This window comes from Panthera tigris, chromosome A1, assembly GCF_018350195.1.
Source record: "Panthera tigris isolate Pti1 chromosome A1, P.tigris_Pti1_mat1.1, whole genome shotgun sequence".
Lineage (NCBI taxonomy): Eukaryota > Metazoa > Chordata > Mammalia > Carnivora > Felidae > Panthera > Panthera tigris.
This window is the reverse complement of record NC_056660.1, coordinates 28,735,957-28,757,398: the sequence shown is the minus strand read 5'-3', so window position 1 is coordinate 28,757,398 and position 21,442 is coordinate 28,735,957.

Here is a 21,442-nt window from a genome sequence, read left to right as displayed (position 1 = left end):
AGATTTTTTTCTAATATACGCATATAGTACTATAAATTTCACTCAAAGTACTGCTTTGCTGCATCCCACAAACTTTGATAAGTTGTATTTTCATTTAGCTCAAAATACTTTCATATTTCGCTTGAGACTTCCTCTTTGACTCATGTGTTATTTAGAAGTGTTTTGCTAGTCTCCAAATATTTGGAGATTGTTCAACTATCTTTCCATTATTGACTTCTAATTTAATAGTCTGGGAGTGTGTTTTGTGTGAATTTCATTCTTTTACATTTATTAAAGTTGTTTTATGACCCAGAATGTGATCTATGTTGGTGAATATTCCATGTCATCTTGAGAAGAATGTGTATTCTGCTGTTGCTGGATGAAGTAATCTATACATGTCAGATCCAGCTGACTGATGATGCTGTTCAATTCAACTAGAATCTGATTTTCTGGCTGCTGGATCTGTCAATTACTGATGGAGTGGTGTTGAAGTCTCCAGCTGTAATAGTGGATTTGTCTATTTCTCCTTGTACTTTTTTTTTTTTCTTTTTTAATGTTTACTTATTTTTTAGAGAGAGAGTCAGAGTGTGAGTAGGAGAGGGGCAGAGAGAGAGGGAGACAGAGAATTGGAAGTAGGCTTCAGGCTCTGAGCTGTCAGCACAGAGCCTGACGGGGGCTCAACTCACAAACTGCGAAATCATGACCTAAGCCAAAGTCGGACACTTAACTGACTGAGCCACCCAGGCACCCACTCCTTGTACTTCTATCAGTTCTTGTTTCATGTATTTTGATGCTTTGTTGTTAGGTACACACACACTTAAAGATTTTTATGTCTTCTTCGAGAATTTACCCCTTTATCATTATGTGATGTTTCCTTTATCCCTTATAATTTTTCCTGATGCGAGGTCTGTTTTGTCTGAAATTAATGTAGCCATTCCAGATTTTTTTTAAGTTAGTGTTAGCATGGTATATCTTTCTCCATCCCTTAGCTTTTAATCTATCTGTGTATTTACATTTAAAGTAGATTTCTAATACACGGCAAATAGTAAGGTCTTGTTTTTATAAACCCATTCTGATAGTTTGTGTTTTTTAATTGGTATGTTTAGATCATTCACATTTTAAGTGATTGTTGATAAAGTAGGATTAATATCTACCACATCTGTAAGATTTCACTTCCCTTTTTCTTTAAGAATTTTCTAAAATTGATAACAGACAACAAACCAACAGATCCAGGAAGCTCAGAGAATACTAAGAGGGATAAATACCAAAAAACCACACTTAACCAAACAATATTCAAACTGTAGAAAATAAAAGACAAAGAGAAAATCTCACAAGAAGTCAGAGAAAACAAACAAACCCTACCTTATCTGTACAACAAGGATAAAAATTTCATCAGATATCCCTTTAGAAAACATGCAAGCAGAGGAGAATGGAGTGAAATATTTAAAGTGTTGAAAGAAAAAACCCACCAGTCAAGAATTCCGTATACAGCAAAATTATCCTTCAAAAGTGGAGAAGAAATACTTTTTCAGACAAACAAAAATTGAGGGAACTTGTCACCAGTAGACCTTTCTTGTATAAAATGTTAAAATTCTTCAGAGAAGGAAAATGATATCTTAGAAACTCAGATTACATAAAGAGAGGAAGAGAATTAGAGATGGAATAAATGAAGGTAAAACACAGTATTTTATTTTTCTTATCCTGAATTGTTTCTCATTAATTATTTCTTAATTCTTATCTTTAATTGATCTGATAACAATTTTTCATAATAATAAGAGCAATAACATATTGGATGACTATAGTATATGGATAAGTGGTATGAATGACAACAATGTCACATGAGACAAGAGGGAGTAATTAGGAATACTTTCTTATAAAATACCCATGAAGTGGTACAGTGTTACTTGAAAGTTAGATTAGTTATCCCAAAGAACACAAAAACACGAATTCAAAGGGATACATGCACCCTGTGTTTATAGCAGCATTATGTACAATAGCCAAGATATGGTAGCAGCCCAGGTGTCCAGTGATTGATGAATGGATGAAGAAGAAGAGGTATGCATATAAAATGGAATATTATTCAGCCATAAAAAGAATGAAATTTTGCCATTTGCAACAACACAGATGAAGCCAGAGAGTATAATGCTAAGCAAAATAAGTCAGTCAGAGAAAGACAAGTATCATGATTTCACTCATGTGGAATATAAGAAACAAAACAAGCAAAGGGGAAAAAGAAAAGTCAAGAAACAGACTCTTAACTATATAGAACTGGTGGTTACCAGAGGGAAGAGGGTTGGGAGAAGAGTTAAATAGATGAAGGGGATTAAGGAGTGCACTTGTCATAATGAACACAGAGTGACATATGGAATTGCTGAATCGCTGTATTGTACACTTGAAACTAATGTAACTATATGTTAACTAACTGTAATTAAAATAAAAAGCTTAGGGACCACCTGGGTGGCTCAGTTGGTTAAGTATCTGACTCTTAGTCTCAGATTGTGATCTCACGGTTCATGAGTTCAAGCCCCCATCAGGTTCCATGCTGTCAGTGTAGAGCCTGCTTGGGATTCTTTCTCTCCCTCTCTCTGCTCCTCCCCGGCTCATGCTCTCTCTTTCTCAAAATAAATAATTGAAAAAAATAAAAAATAAAATAAAATAAAAACTTTAGAGGTGCCTCAGTCAGTTGTGTCCAACTCTTGATTTTGACTCAGGTCATGGTCTCATGCTTTGTGAGACTGAGGCCCGTGTCAGGCTCTGTGCTAACAGTGAGGAGCCTGCTTGGGATTCTCTCTCTCCCTGTCTTTCTGTCTGCCCCTCCCCTGCTCGCACATGTACACACACTCTCTCTTTCTCTCAAGATAAATAAATAAACGTAAAAATAATGTATACACACCAAAACTAAAAATAAAAACTTTTAAAAACAGAAAGCTAAATTACTTGTAAATATATATTGCAAACACTAGGGCAACCACTAAAAAAATGGTAAAAGAAGTATAATTAATGTGCTAAGAAAGGAGAGAAAATGAAACCATATAAAATGCTCAATTATAACCAAAGAAGGCAGGGGCACCTGGGTATCTCACTCAGAAAAGTTTCAGACACCTGATTTCGGCTTAAGTCACGATCTCGCAGGTTCATGGGATGGAGGCCTGCATCAGGGGCCTGTGCTGATAGTGAGAAGCCTGCTTGGGATCCTCTCTGTTTCTCTCTCTCTGCCCCTCCCATGCTCTGCCTCTCCTCCCCCCAAATAAATAAAACCCAATAAATAAATAAATAAATAAATAAATAAATAAATAAATAAAATAAAATAAAACCAGAGAAGGCAAGGAAGACCAAAAAAAAAAAAAAAAAAAAAAAAAATACCCCCCTGACAAGCCCCAAACAAAAAACAAAACAGGAGCAATGAGTTCAAAACAGTTTCTACCTATTCTCTCTCTCTTTCTCTGTCTCATCTATTGTCTGTCTAATCTGCAATGTCCAATTCGGTAATTCTAGACACATGTGGCACTTGGACTACAGTTAGTGTGTCTGAGGAACTGGACCTTAAATTCTATTTAATTTAAATTTAAATGGCCACAGGTGGCTAGTGGCTACCATACTAGTGACATCCGTCTAACAGTTCTTCCCAAAGGGGCATCTTTTGGCAATTTATCCATCCAGAGGGATGCCTTTTCCAAATCTCTAAGACAGCTATGTGTGTTAGCAGTTGTGGACTTCTTTGGGTTCTCTATTTACTTAGCTTGATTTTAAGCTCCTTAAGGTCACCTACCTGGTCTGTCTGGAGTATGAAACCCAGAGCTGAGCACAAAGTAAGTACCCATAATGTTGTTGATAGATGTTTACAGTCACTAAGTGCTGTCGCTGATCTGACCCTCACAATTGCCCTGTGGGAGAGGCATTATCACCCTCATTTTACAGGACACTAAAACCAGTAGGGATACTAGCTTTTCCCAGGGCCACGCAGTTTTTCAGTAGCAGAGCAGGATTCAAACCTACTTCTTCCAATTTTGCATCATGCTGCTTCCTGTTGGTGGTGATGCTCAGTAATCATGTATCTTACGGATTGGTCTGGCTCTCTTTGTGTTTAAAGTGTTGTCGGCTCAGCAAGAGAGCAGTTCCTTGAGGGCCATGCCAAGGCTAAGCCCACTCCGTGTTCTCTGACATACTTATTAACCAGTTTGCGCACTTACGTGTGGTTTCAAGGCTACAACTATTGAAGTATGTGGTTAGTTCACCGTTTCCCCACTGGAGGGCAAACTTGTCCAGTTTTATGTACTTTTCTGTTTTCTTAAGAATGACAAGAAGCACTGTACAAGGGCCTGAGGTGTTTTCTGTGCTTTAATTGCTGCAGGGAAATGAGATGGTTCCCGTGTGTTAGAAGTTGTGTAATATATACATTTCTGATTCAATAAGTTGCCTTCTGTAGAGAACACACAGTCCAGATGCAGCATTTGTTAAGTGGAAAGCCTACACTGCCCTGTGGCTTGTCAGCGTGGAGTTTTGTGAGGCAGAGGGCCCTGGGTGGAGAGTGGGAGAATGGGTGCAGCTCTCGGGCAGGTCACACCCTCCTTTCTCTGCAGTTAGGAGGGTTGTCAAGGCACCAGTGCCCCATGGCTCAGGACTCTCAGGCTAGAAGGCCCTCAGAATCCAGGATTGTATCAGGCCCATTTCAGTTTACCCCACAGTTACCTCCACTGGCACAGAGGAAGTCCCCAGGAGCACCGGGGAAGTTATGCTCAGCAGCCTTCTCCTAATTAAAGGGTAGAAGCAGCCATAGTTCTGGGCACCATTTAGTGAACTTGGCTCTCTTCCTGGGCTCAAAAGTCTAGACAATGGGAGTTTTGAATGTGGGACAAAAGTGAACTTTTAATGGCACCAGTCCAACTTATTCCACATCTGAGAACGACATGGCAGCTTATATAGGCAAATCTAGCTGCCTATTGTCATGCACATGGAGATTCCAGGTTGTGTCCATGCACCTATGGGTCTGCCTTTAAGCTTCGCCACAAGGCCTCCATCTGCAGACCCTGAGGAATGTGTCACGGCACAACTACACATGTTCTCCCATAGTCCCCAGGGCATCTGAACCCAACACAGCCTCTTTCAAGCATGATGTCCATCAGTCACTATCACCACGGTGACTTGTATTCAGTGGGTTCTGAGATGCCCTCAGCTCGTCTTCCATCTGTCTTTGTGGTGGGGGGAGAGGTTAGTCAGCAGCATGCAGCACTCCATCAGGCGCTCAACTCAGGGAGGGGCACCTGGAGTCAGAGAATACTTCGAGAGCACTGCAACACTGTCAGCTATTTAATTCTATACTTCATAAAAGGAATCGTTTTACTAGCAGATATAATAACTGTCTTATCTGTATAATGTGAAATGGTAACCCCTGACAACAACAAACAAAACAAGATGGAGAACTGAGGGTTGACGGTGGCTTTTGTGAATATTCATTGGTTACATATTCTTTTTTACTTCTTCTCACTTATGAGCACATGCATGTTAGCAGGCATCAAAGCTTTAGGAAAATTTGTGGCAGAAAAACTTGAAGTGGAAAAAACACCATGAGTTGTTTAATTTTCTCACCAATGGTATGAGGCTGACATTATTCCATTTCAGCGGCAAAACAATGACACTGTGTCCAATGACACTGAGATCTCCCAGGAGCGCTAACCTTTCAAGGCTCGGCTATGGTTGCAACCCCTCCCTAAGTGCTTCCCGGATTCCTCTGGCGAAGTTAATGCACCCCAAATATACATTGAGCCACCTTACAGCACTTATCACGCTGCATTTATCGTGCTTTACCTGGTGGGGCCTTATTTGGATGCATGTCTCATCACCACTACTGGACCGTAAGCTCTTCGAGTACAGGGATGAGCCTCACTGTCTGGGTTCAAGTCTCTACTCTGCCACTGAGCAGTGGTACGATTTCTGTCAAGTTAGTTAGACTCTCTATGACTTAGTTTTCTCATCTGCACAGTGGGGCAATAGGACCTTCTATATGGGGCTGCAGTGAGGATTAAATGAGTTCACAAGCAAAGCGCTCAGAACAGTGCCTGAGCACAGTTCAGTGCCGTAGCAGTATTTGCTGTTATTATCGCTGTCTTCCTATTTCCTGCAGCACTTTGGGAGGGCTTCCTACCGGGACTTGGGCTTCTGATGGATTTTACAGAGTAAGATGGCTTTCCACTGTGCCTTGAGGAATTTATTTTTAGACAACAGGAACTTTTGGCCAGCACCTCTCCTGGGACCTCTGAGGCCTCTAGGGTGCTATTACCTTGAAGGAAGCTGAGTGCTGCATTCAGGAACTCCCCACCAGGCAGCCCATGGCCCTCATCTGGGGAGCTTTAGAAACCCATCCAGGGCCCCTCACAGAGATTCTTTTTTCTTTTTTAAAAAGTGTTTATTTATTTTTGAGAGAGAGAGAGTGAGCAGAAGAGGAGAAAGAGAATCCCAAGCAGGCTCTGTGCTGTCAGCATAGAGCCTGACGCAGGGCTCAAGCTCACGAACTCTGAGATCATGACCTGAGCAGAAGTCAGATGCTTAACCAACCAAGCCACGCAGGAACCCCAGAGATTCTTTCTTAGTTATCACAGTATAATAATGGTCTAAATATATCCACAGGTCAACTCATGCAAACAGATTTACAAAGAATGGCAATTCTAACAATACCCGATATCGGACTGTACAGTGACCTCATCTAAAAGACCACATTCAGAGATTCAGATTGATTGGCCTGGGCCGGAAGCTGGGGAATATTTCTTTTAAGAACCTGTGCAGCCTGGGCAGAGAATCGCCATGTGTGCCTCTGGGACAATGGTTTTCTACCCTCAGCCGCTCATCACTTGAAAGCTTATAAAACACACTCGGGACATCGAGATCAACAGTAAACCATTCTGCACACCTAGAAAACTGATCTGAAGATTAACACAACAATGTGCATAACCTGAACCACAGAACTCAGCAGGTACATGGTACTGAATGGTGAGCTGGGGGAGAAGGAAACCACAGAGGGCAGGGAACTGCTTTTGCTTGTGGAGAGAGGACAGAGACGGGGGCGGGGTGGGGGGGGGGAGAGTACAGGAAAAGCACGCCCCCCCCCAAAGCATCTGGAGAGAAAGTGGAAAAGTGGAAACAGCCGCAGGGACCGAACAGAACAGGCAGAAAGGAGAAAGACGAGTGTTTAAATTCCATTAAGACTCTATGAACAGGGGGAGCACAGAGTCTGAAACTCCACAGCTCCTTACCTGATGGAGCTCTGGTGGGAAGGGCAACTCCCCAGGAGCAGAGAGCGAGGTCCTCGGGGTTCTCAGGTCATGGGCAGAGGCGGTTCCCCTGCTGGGAGGGCATCTGGTAGAGGCTGTGCAGCAACCTCACAGGCAAAATGTCCCAGCAGACTCCAGGGAAAAACCACATTCGCTGGTGCTGGAACAAGGACGTTAAGGCACCAGATATGTGTTGCAATTTACCAGAATCCCTGAACCGCTGCTATATGCTTGTGTGAACTTTTCCTGGGATGGGCTGGACCCAGTCGCAGTCTCTGGGCTTCAGCAGCAGCATGGTCCTGCGAATGTTCCTGGGGGTGGCCGGCACCCAGCCATTGCTCAGAGAGACCCTCCTGCAGAGAGTCTGAGCCGGTCAAAGCCGCAGTCCCTCAGAAGTGAGGAGTCGGGAAACAGCCGCATCTGAGATAAAACTCAGGAGAGAGGTGCTGCCCGGCAGCTTGACGGCTTGGTCACGGACAGTGTAAAAACGGGGAGTGGACGGAAGCTGGAGACAAAGGACAGGTGCGGATGGCTGATCCCGGAGAACAGAGCTCTGGTACCAGAGACTGGAGATCTGGGGGACGCCATTTTCACTCCTCCCGCGCTTGCGCATACACACCGACAAGCGAAACAACATCCACCCCAGTAAGTAAAGCAGCGCCATCTAATGGAGAACGGAGCTGTTACACTAAGACCTGCCCAGCCGGGCCAACCTCGCTCTTCAGGAACACCCCAAGTCTCTCTGCCTGCTTAATTTACGGGCTACAAAGTGCTTCATAGTTTGACTTCAAGGGAAAACTGAGGTAATTGCAATAGCATTTCAGTCTGTTCGCTGGTCCATCTATTTAATTTTTTTCTTTTCTTTTCTTGAATACAGAAAGAAAAAATTTATTTTTATTCTCAATTTTTATTAGAAATCTTTTTCTTTAATTTTTCCACTATATTGTTTACTTTTTTGTAAATGTTTCAAATTCTATTTTACTTCCATCATTTCATTTTATTCTATTTCATTGTATTAATTTTTTCAAATTTTCAAATGTTTTCCTTTTTTTCTTTTAAAAATTTTTTTCTTTTCTTATATTTCCCTTTTTTTCTCTAATCTATCAAGCTCCTTTCAACAACCAGACCAAAATACACCTAGTATCTAGGATCATTTATTTGATTTTTTTTTGTGTGTTGTTTTTAATTTTTTAACTTTAATTTTTTTGCCTTATTAATTCCTTTTCTTCCTTCAAAATGATGAAACAAAGGAATTCACTCCCCAAAAAAGAGCTAGAAGAAACGACAGCCAGGGACTTAATCAACACAGATAGAAGCAAGATGTCTGACCGGAATTTAGAATCACGATAATAAGAACACTAGCTGGGATTGAAAATAGATTAGAATCCCATTCTGCAGAGATAAAAGAAGTAAAAGCTAGTCAGGATGAAATAAAAAATACTATACCTGAGCTGCAATCTTGTATGGATGTCATGGTGGCAATGATGAATGAGGCAGAGCAGTCAGTGATATAGAGGACAAACTTATGGAGAATAATGATGCAGAAAAAAAGAGGGAGACTAAGGCAAAAGAGCACAGTTTAAGAATTAGAGAAATCAGTGACTCATTAAAAAGTAACAGCATGAGAATCATAGGGGTCCCAGAAGATGAAGAGAGAAAAAGGGGTAGAAAGGTTATGTGAGCAAATCATAGGGGAAAACTTTCCTAACCTGGGGAAAGACATAGACATCAAAATCCAGGAAGCACAGAGGACTCCCATTAGATTCAACATAAACTGACCATCAACAAGGCATATCATAGTCAGGTTCACAAAATACTCAGGCAAGGAAAGAATCATGAAAGCACCAAAGGAAAAAAAAGTACTTAACATACAAGGGAAGACAGATCAGGTTCAGAGCAGACCTATCCACAGAAATTTGGCAGGCCAGAAAGCAGTGGCAGGATATATTCAATTGTGCTGAATAAGAAAAAATATGCAGCCAAGACTTCTTTATCCAGCAAGGCTGTCATTCAAAATAGAAGGAGAGATAAAAAGTTTCCCAGACAAAAATTAAAGGAGTTTGTGGCCACTAAACCAACCCTGCAAGAAATTTTAAGGGGGACTCTCTGAGGGGAGAAAAGAAGGAAAAAAAAAAAAAGACCAAAAAGGAATAAAGACTAGAAAAGACCAGAGAACACCACCAGAAATTTCAACTCTACAGGCAACAAAATGGCAACTAATTCATATCTTTCAGTACTCACTCTAAACATCAATGGACTAAAGATTCCAATCAAAAGAAATAGGGTAACAGAATGGATAAGAAAACAAGATCCATCTATATGATGTTTACAAGAGACCCACTTCAGACCTAAAGACACCTTCAGATTGAAAGTAAGGGGATGTAGAACCATCTATCATGCTAATGGTCGACAAAAGAAATTCAGAGTAGTCATACTTATATGAGACAATCTAGACTTTAAAATAAAGACTGTACCAAGAGATGAAGAAGGGCATTATATCATAATTAAGGGGTTTATCCACCAAGAAGACCTAACAATTGTAAACATTTATGCTCCAAATGTGAAAGCACCCAAATATATAAATCAGTTAATCACAAACATAAAGAAACTCATTGATAATAATACCATAATAGTAGGGGACTTCAGCACCCCACTTACAACAATGGACAGATCATCTAAAGAGAAAATCAACAAGGAAACAATGGCTTTGAATGGACTTAACCGATATACTCAAACATTTCATCCTAAAGCAGCAGAATACACATTCTTCTCCAGTGCACATGGAACATTCTCCAGAATAGATCACATAATGGGACACAAATCAGCCCTCAACAAGTACAAAAGACTGAAATCATATCGTGCATATTTTCAGACCACAACACTATGAAACTTGAAATCAACCACAAGAAAAAAAAAACTGAAAAGAAAACAAAACTTGGAGCTAAAGACCATCCTACTAAAGAATGAATGGGCTACCAAGCAGTTAAAGAGGAAATCAAAAAGTACATGGAAGCCAATGAAAATGATAACACCACAGCCCAAAACCTCTGGGACGCAGCAAAGGCGGTCATAAGAGGGAAGTATATAGCAATCCAGGCCTTCCTAAAGAAGGAACAAAGGTCTCACATACACAACCTAACCTTACACTTTAAAAAGCTGGAGAAAGAACAGCAAATAAAACCCAAAACCAGCAGAAGACAGGAAATAATAAAGATTAGATCAGAAATCAATGCTATCAAAACCAAAAACCAAAACCAAAACCCAAAACAAACAAACAAAACAACAACAGTAGAACAGATCAATGAAACCAGAAGCTGGTTCTTTGAAAGAATTAACCAAATTGATAAACCAGTAGCCACTTTGATCAGAAAGTAAAAGGAAAGGACCCAAATAAGTAAAATCAAGATGAAAGAGGAGAGATCACAACCAACATGGCAAAAATACAAACAATAATAAGAGAATATTATAAGCAATTATAGCAGTAAAATGGGCAATCTGGAAGAAATGGACAAATTTCTAGAAACATATACACTACCAAAACTGAAACAGGAAGAAATAGAATATTTGAACAGAGCCATAACCAGTAAAGAAATTGAATTAGTAATAAAAAATCTCCCAAAAAACAAGAGTCAGGGCCGGATGGCTTTCCAGGGGAATTCTACCAAACATTTAAGGAAGAGTTAACACCTATTCTCTTGAAGCTGTTCCAAAAAATAGAAATGGAAGGAAAACTTCCAAACTCTTTCTATGAAGCCAGCATTACGTTGATTCCAAAACCAGACAAAGACCCCACTAAAAAGGAGAACTATAGACCTATTTCCCTGATGAACATAGATGCAAAAATCCTCAACAAGATATTAGCCAACCGGATCCAACAATACATTAAAAAAATTATTCACCACGACCAAGTGGGATTTATACCTGGGGTGCAGGTCTGGTTCAATATCTGCAAAACAATCAATGTGATTCATCATATCAATAAAAGAAAGGACAAGAACCATATGGTCCTCTCAATAGGTTCAGAGAAAGCACTTGACAAAATATAGCATCCTTTCTTGATAAAAACCCTCAAGAAAGTTGGGATAGAAGGAGCATACCTCAAGATCATAAAAGCCATATATGAAGGACCACTGCTAATATCACCCTCAATGGGGAAACGCTGACAGCTTTCCCCCTAAGGTCAGGAAGAAGACAGGGATGTCCACTCTCACCACTGTTATTCAACATAGTATTGGAAGTCTTAGTCTCAGCAATCAGACAACACAAAGAGATAAAGGCATCCAAATTGGCCAGGAGGAGGTCACACTTTCACTCTTTGCAGATAACATTATACTCTATATGGAAAACCCAAAAGATACCACCAAAAACCTGCTACAACTGATCCATGAATTCAGCAAAGTCGCAGGATGTAAAATCAATGCACAGAAATTGGTTGCATTCTTATACACCAATAATGAAGCAGCAGAAAGAGAAATCAAGGAATAGATCCCCTTTACAACTGCACTGAAAACCATAAAATAGCTAGGAATAAATCTAACCAAAGAGGTGAAAAATCTATATGCTGAAAATTACGGAAAGCTTATGAAAGAAATTGAAGAAGACACACACAAAAAAATGGAAAATATTCCATGCTCCTAGATAGGAAGAACAAATATTGCTAAAATGTCAATACTACCCAAAGCAATCTACATATTCAATGCAATCCCTATCAAAATAACAGCAGCATTCTTCACAGAGCTAGAACAAACAATTTTAAAATTTGTATGGAACCAGGAAAGACTCCCCAATAGCCAAAGCAATCTTGAAGAAGAAAACCAAAGCAGGAGGCATCACAATCCTGGACTTCAAGCTGTATTACAAAGTTGTGATCATCAAGACAGTATGGTACTGGCACAAAAACAGACACTCAGATCAATGGAACGGAATAGAGAACCCAGAAATGGACCCACAAAGTATGGCCAACTAATCTTTGACAAAGCAGGAAAGAATATCCAATGGAAAAAAGACAGTCTTGTCAGCAAATGGTGTTGGGAAAACTGGACAGCAACATGCGGAAAAGTGAACCCGGACCACTTTCTTACACCATACACAAAAATAAACTCAAAGTGGATGAGAGACCTAAATGTAAGACAGGAAGCCATCAATATCCTCAAGGAAAAAGCAGGCAAAAACCTCTTTGACCTTGGCCACAGCAACTTCTTACTCAACACATCTCCGGAGGCAAGGGAAACAAAAGCAAAAATGAACTATTGGGACCTCATCAAAATAACTTCTGCACAGTGAAGGAAACAATCAGCAAAACTAAAAGGCAACTGACAGAATGGGAGAAGATATTTGCAAACAACATATCAGATAAAGGGTTAGTATCCAAAATCTATAAAGAACTTATCAAACTCAACACCCAAAAAACAAATAATCCAGTGAAGAAATGGGCAAAAGACATGAATAGACACTTCTCCAAAGAAGACATCCAGATGGCCAACCGACACATGAAAAAATGCTCGACATCACTCATCATCAGGGAAATACAAATCAAAACCACAATGAGATACCACCTCACCCCAGTCAGAATGGTTAATGTTAACAACTCAGGCAACAACAGATGTTGGCAAGGATGCAGAGAAAGAGGATCTCTTTTGCACTGCTGGTGGGAATGCAGACTGGTGCAGCCACTCTGGAAAACAGTAGGGAGGTTCCTCAAAAAATTAAAAATAGAACTACCCTATGACCCAGCAATTGCACTACTAGGTATTTATCCAAGGGATACAGATATGCTGTTTCGAAGGGGCACATGCACCCCAGTGTTTATAGCAGCACTATCAACAATAGCCAAAGTATGGAAAGAGCCCAAATATCCATTAATGGATAAATGGATAAACAAGATGTGGTGTGTGTATATATACATATATATATGTATATACACACATACACACACACACACACATATATATATATATATATATATATATATATATATATATATATATACACACATACATACATACAATGGAGAATTACTCTGCAATCAAAAAGAATGAAATCTTGCCATTTGCAACTACGTGGATGGAACTAGAGGGTATTACGCTAAGCAAAATTAGTCAGTCAGAGAAAGACAAATATCAGATGACTTCACTCATACGAGGACTTTAAGACACAGAACAGATGAACATAAGGGAAGGGAAGCAAAAATAATATAAAAACATGGAGGGGGATGAAACATAAGAAACTCTTAAATATGGAGAACAAACAGAGGGTTACTGGAGGGTTTGTGGGAGGGAGGATGGGATAAATGGGTAAGGAGCATTAAGGAATCTACTCCTGAAATCAGTGTTGCACTATATGCTAACTATCTTGGATGTAAATTAAAAAAAAATTGAAAATAAAATGTATATTAAATGTTAAAAAAAAAAAAAAAAAAAAGAACTCCAGACTCTCCCTCCAGATATTTCAATTCCATTGATTTGGGTAGAGCCTGGACTCTGGCATTTTTTAAAAGCTCCCTTTAAAAAAAAACAAAAGCCCACCTATTTTTGATGTTGAGATCCTCTGCTCTCCACAAGGCAGGGTGGGATGGGAGATGATAAGCCTGCAGAGCGGGAGGTGGCCGGGCTGGAGGGAAGTAGCAAGAGGATCATGGGAAACCATTCATGCCTTTATGTGAGAGCAACATCTTCCTAGTACATGAATAAATCTCTTCCCAGCACATGATCTGAGACCAGCGCATGGAGGAAAGAACACAGCTTTTGGTGTAAGACAGGCGTGGCAATCCACCCAAAGTTGGGTGACTTTGGGCAGGTCATCTACCCGCTGTGCCTCCTTGGTGCTAAGGTGAGAGCCTGATCTGATCGTAACCTGCCTAGAAGCACTCTGTGAATGAGAGCTGTTATCTTTAGTAAATGTTTGAGTCTCCTCTTTTTCATGTCTCTGCAAGATAGCTTTTGAGCCCTTAGAGGCAATTGCTTCTTCAAAGCCCTTTGCACATGAGGTGAGGGTTGCAATCCTTTGATCCCCACAAGTGCTGGGGATCAGGACTGTCCCTGATACAGCAACCATGTTTCCTGAATCAAAGAGCCAGACTAAACCTTATAAAGCATATTAAAAATTGTGAATGTTTAGAGGAAAAGATTATAAAGGGATGAAATTTCAATGACTTTAGGTAATATTTCATATTTTTTAATGCAAGTATGTATAGATTTCTGGTTTTTATATAGTATGTTACTATGTAAAATTGGAGCCAGTCTGGAAAATTCAAGTCACGGGTTCTAACCTTGCATGTTTAACCTTGCTGTTATATTTCTCACAGCACCTGGGTGCTCAGAAAATGAAAACAAGAAAGAAACCAAATTCAGAGATCTATGGAGACAGGTAAAGATCTCAAGGCTCTCAGTTTCTGGCTTGTTGTTCTCTCTTATCCACAGTCACTGTTGTTGGAGATATAAATGGTCTATTGCTAATAATTCTTTTTTCACTTCCAATTTCCTACTGGTCTTTAGAGTTACCACCGATGCTGCCTAAAAGCGTATTATGAAATCCTCAAGACTAGCTTGTGAGAGTCCAAATTAACAATGGAGTTCATTATAAGAGCTGCTCTGCAGGTTATATGCTGGCCTGAGGGCAGGGTGCTTTTCTTCTCACCAACAGTGTGTGTGTGTGTGTGTGTGTGAGAGAGAGAGAGAGACAGAGAGACAGAGACAGAGACAGAGAGAGTAACAGTGTTGGGGTGTGTTTCTGCCATCTAAAGATGGCCGGAACTTGGCTTACTCTCTTTCAGTAGAGGGACGCCCTCCCACCAGCTATTTTTACTCTTGTGTAAAATGATCTTGTGACACAAATACCCATGAATTCCACTCCTGGGAACTTATCATGAATAACTAATCAGAAAAAAAGAGAGCTGTTTAAACTTATTTTTATAAAATTGAGAAAAGAGAAGCAGTCTAAATATTGATCAATACAGAATTGGTAGGATAGCGATGGTGTGTACAGTGGGACAGTATGTAGCCATTCAAGATGATATGGACAATTATTCGGATGAGAAAAGAGTTCCACTGCTATTGTTGAATGAAATAAGTCGTAATAGCATATATAACACTCCATTTATATCTTTGTACACCTCTAAGTATGCACATGTACACATCTATGTGTGTTAGCACTGGATAATGTTTACTTTGTATTTTTCCATATTGTTTTATTTATAGTGAATGTGGATTATTATTATAAATAGGTATTTTATAAAAACTGCATTCATCAACATAGTTACTATAACATTATAATAGAAAATATTTAGAGAACACTGTATTAGTCAGGGTTCCCCAGAGAAACAGAACCAATAGGATAGACAGATCGATAAAAGAGGAGATTTATTACAGGAACTGGTTCACCTGGTTATGGACGCTGAGGAGTCCCACAGCTTGCTGTCTGCGCACTGAGTCTAACGCCAGTGTCTAAAGCCAGTGTCTAAAGCCAGTGGGGTCATTCCACTTGAGGCTGAAGGCCTGAGAACCCGAGGGCCACTGGTACAAATCCTGGCCAAAGGGCCGGTACCGAGGGCTGCTGGTACAAATTCAAAGGCCCCGGTGCCAGGAGCTCTGCTGTCTGAGGGCAGGAGACGACGGGTGCCCCAGTTCAAGAAGAGTTGGGGCATGCCCATGTACACTGATGAGGGCAGATCTCTTCAGACTACTGAATCAAATGTTAATCTCTTACCCAGAAATAGTGTTTTCCCTGCCATCTGGGTATCCCAGTCAAGGTGACACATAAAACTAACCCTCAAGCACCACACACCCAGGCACTGTGCTAAATGTTTCTTATACTTGATCTCTATAATAGCCAGAAGAACTACAAAACCAAAATTCAAACCTGAAGACAACCTGAAATATTTGACAGCAGGAAAATTGTTTAAAAAGTGGAATTGTATGGGGGGTACCTGGGTGGCTCAGCCGGTTAAGCGTCTGACTCTTGTTTTCAGCTCAGGTCATGATCTCCTGGTTCTTGAGTTTGAGTCCCAGTGTCGAGCTCTCTGCTGACAGTGCAGAGCCTGCTTGGGATTCTCTCCCTCCCCTGTTCCCCATGGAAAGCGCACTCTCTCTCTCTCTCTGTCTCTCTCTCTCAAAATAAATAAATAAACTTAAAAAAAAAGTAGAATCATATGTCCTCATTAAGATTCCAATTATGAAGGCTGTATGGAATCACTGGAATACACTTAGCATATTGTTCAAAAGGCAAAGGTACAGGGGCACCTGGGTGGCTCAGTTGGTTGAGCATCTGACTTTCGCTCAGATCATGATCTCATGGTTTGTGAGTTTGAGTCCCACATCAGGCTCTGTGCTGACAGCTCAGAGCCTGGAGCCTGCTTCAGGTTCTGTGTCTTCCTCTCTCTCTGCCCCTCCCCGACTCATGCTGTCTTTCTCTTTCTCTCTCTCTCAAAAATAAGTAAACATTTTAAAAACAAACAAAAAAAGGCAAAGGTTCTGATTGCTGCTTTGTTCATGTCTGTCTGGGGGTGGAGGTCTGGAAGGTGTCAGCAGAAAGCAGTGGTATTATTATGTGTGACTTTTTTTTTCCTTTTAAAAGCTGGTGGTGTTGGGGCATCTGGCTAGCTCAGTCGGTAGAACATGTAACTCTTGATCTTGGGGTCATGAGTTCGAGCCCCACATTGGGCGTGGAGTCTACTTTATTTTTTTTTTTAACGTTTATTTATTTTTGAGACAGAGAGAGACAGAGCATGAACGGGGGAGGGTCAGAGAGAGGGAGACACAGAATCTGAAACAGGCTCCAGGCTCTGAGCTGTCAGCACAGAGCCCGACGTGGGGCTTGAACTCACTGACCGTGAGATCATGACCTGAGCCAAAGTCGGCCACTCAACCGACTGAGCCACCCAGGCGCCCCAACTTTAAAAAAGGTTAAAATAAAAAAAAAACCTGGTAATGTTGTTATATCATCTTACAATTTGGAACATCAACTTATTCTTGCAAACTTATAAAAATCCAAACAATTCAGCCTGACTTCCACATTCTGCCCCAATCTTCCACATTCAACCTCACCCCCTCACATTCCACTTTGTAGTTCTCTGCTCCAAGATGTTACAGGTAAAATGATCTCTCAACTCATCGCTGCAAACAGAGAATGTACCAGAGCAATCAATTTATTAATTTTCTTTGGCTAAGAGGAAAGGATGAAGTTTTAAGGATCTCCTGTTGAACAAAATAATTTAGACTTGAAATAATTTAAAGCAGTAACAGATGACTCTTAAATACAGTTTAAATACAATTTAGTATATCCGGCTTCATGAGTCAGGCAATTTAAAAATTACTATGGAAATTTTCAAATGTACATAAGTGTAGAGAGAATAGGATAACTACCCTCATGTACTGATTGCCCAGCTTCAACTGAGAGAAATGAATTGAAAAATGGGGTCCATGTCCATCTGACTTGGCCCCAGTGGCTGCCAATCTCATTTTACCTGTTCTCTTATCTTCTAGAACATATAAAGGAAATTCCAGATTCAGATATCCTGTCCTTTCACCTGGGTTTTCTCTCCCTTCTAAACACCATAGCATTGCCACCCCACATGTAATGTTTTGGGATTAAAGCTTACATGACACAGAAGAAAGTGGTAAACTTTATTTTTTTTAGTTTTTGAGAGTAGTAAACTTTAAAAGGCCACCTGCTTCCAAGGGAACTTGGCACAGGGGATCCCATAAGGATAACTTCCTGGATACAAAATGCACAATAGCACAGGTACAAGTAGATACTTTCCAGGCAAGGCCCTGTGGAAAGACAAACTGGTAGAGGGTTTTCTTCTGAATATCATCAGCCCTCAGATCTTTCTAGTCAGTTTTTTTTAAGACTTTTTTTAAGTTTATTTACTTATTTTGAGAAAGAAACAGAGCACACAAGCAGGGCAGGGGCAGAGACAGAGAGGGAGAGAGAGAGAGAGAATCCCAGGCAGTCTCCATGCTGTCAGCGTGAGATCATGATCTAAGCCGAAACCAAGAGTTGGATGCTTAACCGACTGAGCCACCCAGGCGCCCCTGTCTAGACGGTTTTAAACAGCTCTGATTAGCATTTTGTCTATTCCATGTTCCTCCATCAACAGCTGCTCTTGTCTGTCAGTGTCTATCTTAATTAACAAATGCCAACGAGGAGACCATGTAGGCTCAAGACTACCATCAGGATACCACCTGCCACCCCGAATCAGAAATACAGGACCCAAAGGGGGACAAAGGAATTACTTTATTTTTTAGAAAGAAAACACCAAGGTTATAAGGTGTTTATATGTCTGCTTCCGTTCTGCTTTCTCCCTCCTCATGCCAACCCTCAATCTCTCTGAGAAACTTAGTGCTCCAGCCTCCCCACCCATCCCTTTCCTGGAATGTTTGCTCCCTCTTCTCCTTCTGGAAAGTGCACCAGCCGCTAGTTCTTTACCCTTTCCCTGAACTCACACCAGAAGCCACATCTTGGGACCTCTCTTGTGAAGATACTTAATGTGATGTGCAGTATATCTCCCTACCCACGCAGAAAGGTTCTCGCTTGGGATTCCTATATCCTCTCATGCATCTATACCCACAGTTCCTGGCACAGTCTCGGAAGGGCTCAGCAGCTCTTCATGGTATGAATCAGCGTGCGGCTTTTCAGGGACTGATTATTCTTGGTTGGGATTTTCCAGCTTTGCCTGCCCTTGCCACCTTTCTGCAGCCCGTGGATGGTGTTTGCATCTCATGTCTGCTTTTTAGTATCTGTTGCCAGAGGCTGGGAAGAGGAAGAGAATGGGACAGACCACAGCTGCTGCTACTGCCTTTAGGAAAGCTGAACTTTGGCAGTGTGTTTGGATTCTCTGTGCTTTCAGCTTTGTTTTGCCCCTGTCATTCGTTAAACCAAATTTCCCAAGTCTCAAAATGACCTCGGGAATGGTTGTCAGAGGTTGTGTCTTCAGGAACAGACAGGACTCAGATTCAGCTGGGAGAATTCACCAAGGCCAGTCTGTCAAAGCAGAAGTGGCAGAAGCCATAGAGACCCAAGGCAGGTCTGTGGGAACAATCTCCAAACTGTGTGCAGTGGAGTCAGTGAGGTGGGGGCTGCTCCTCTTCCAGGGATTTCTGATGTTGCTAGACCTCCAGCCACATTTTGGGACAAACTGCTTGGGTACTGGATTCTCTGTTTTTCTGGAAGTGGCAAGAATGCCAGGAGGGCTCTCACTTTTCTGTATGCCTACCCTGTGTTGGACTGCCTTCCACGTACCGTAGTATTGAATCCTCATACCGCCCCTTAGGAAGAGGTTGTCTACAGTTTAGGAACAAGGTGCAGCAGGCTGAGTAACTTGCTGAGGTTCAGGAATTAGTGAGAAGCCTGGGATCAAAGCCATGGCCTCTCCCCACCCCAGGTTCTTTCCATTACCGTTGATGCTAGCAATGCAGAGAAGTGCTTCCCACTGGGTGGGATCCAAGAGGGGCCAAGGGAATTCCCTATTCGCCTATTCATTCATAGGGAGACCCTAATTCACCTCAAACTACTCAACGAGACAACTGTTTCCTTTTTAATTCCTTCCTTTAATCCTACTTACAGGGAACAACTCGGTTTGGTGTTAGTGTATCTCTACTACTTTGCCAACATTTGCTGATCCCCTTTTTCACAAGAAAGGAGGCCTTCAGTAGTCATCTGTATCCCTAAAATTTTATAGTGTTTTCAAACATTTTTATTATTTTTTCTCAGTATTTTCGTAGTTTTGTTTTCTCAGTATTTATACTTATGTTCTCTTCTTTTTATGACAAATTATGATTGTTTTTCATTTACAGTATTGCTATAACATTTTAAATAACTTGTTTACATAAAAAGATGAGTTGATTTAAGGACAAATTAAGTAAATAAAGTTATAAGTTCAGGTTCTGGGTTGACCAGAAAACCACATGCAAAAGAATGAAGTTGGATCCCTTTCTTACACCACATGCAAAAATTAACTCAAAATTAGGCACAAATATATGAGCTAAAACTATAAAACTCTTGGAAGAAAATATCAAAGCAGATTTTTGAGACCTTGGGTTAGGCAGTGATTTCTCAGATATGAAGCCAAGAGAATAAGCAACAAAGGGAAAAATGAATAAATGGAATTTTATCAAAAGTATAAACTTCTGTGCTACAAATGATACTATCAAGAAAATGAAAAAAAAAAAAAACAACCCCACAGCATGGGCGAAAATATTTACAAATTATCTATCACATATATGACCTGTATTCTGAATCTATAAAGAACCCTTACAACTTAATAATAAAAAGAGAAATAACTTAGTTAACAAATGGGCAAAGAATCTGAATAGTTGTTTCTGCAAAGGAGATATGCAAAAGGCCAATCGATAAGTATATGAAAAGAGACTTATATCATCAATCATCAGGGAAATGAAAATGAGATACCACTTCATACCTATTAGGATGGTTATAATAAAAAAAAAAAAGACAGATAATATTAAAAAAAGACAGATAACAACAAGTACTAGCCAACTTATGGAGCAATTGGAACCCTCATCCATTGCTGGTTGGAATGTAAAATGGTGCAACTATTTTGGGAAACAGTTTGGCAGTTCCTCAAAATGTTAAGCATGGAGTTGCCATTTAACCCAGAAATTTCACTGCCAGATAAATGAAAACATATGTCCACACAAAAATTTGTACATGACCAGAAAGTGGAAACGAACACAAATTTCTATCACCTGGTGCATAGATAAACAAAACGTGATTGTGATGGTTAATTTGATGTGTCAACATGGCTGGGACATAGGGCCCAGATATTTGGTCAAACATTATTATGGATGTTTCAGTGAAGCTATTTTTTGGACGAGATTAACATTTAAATTGGTGGGTTCTGAGTAAAGCAGGTTACTGCCCGCCCCCCCCCCCCCGCCACCGCGAATGTAGATGGGCCTCATCCAATCAGTTGAAGGCCTAAATAAGACAAAAGACTGACCTCCCCTGAGCAAGAAGGAATACTGCCAGCAGATTGTATTTTGGACTCAAACTGCAAACTACCTCTTCTCTGGGTCTCCAGCCTACCAGCCTACTCCATCAGATTTTGGACTCACTAAACCTCCACAAACATGAGCCAATCTATATATATATATGTATATATATATGTATATATATATATATACACACACACACACACACATATATACACACACACACACACACACACACATCCTGTTGGTTCT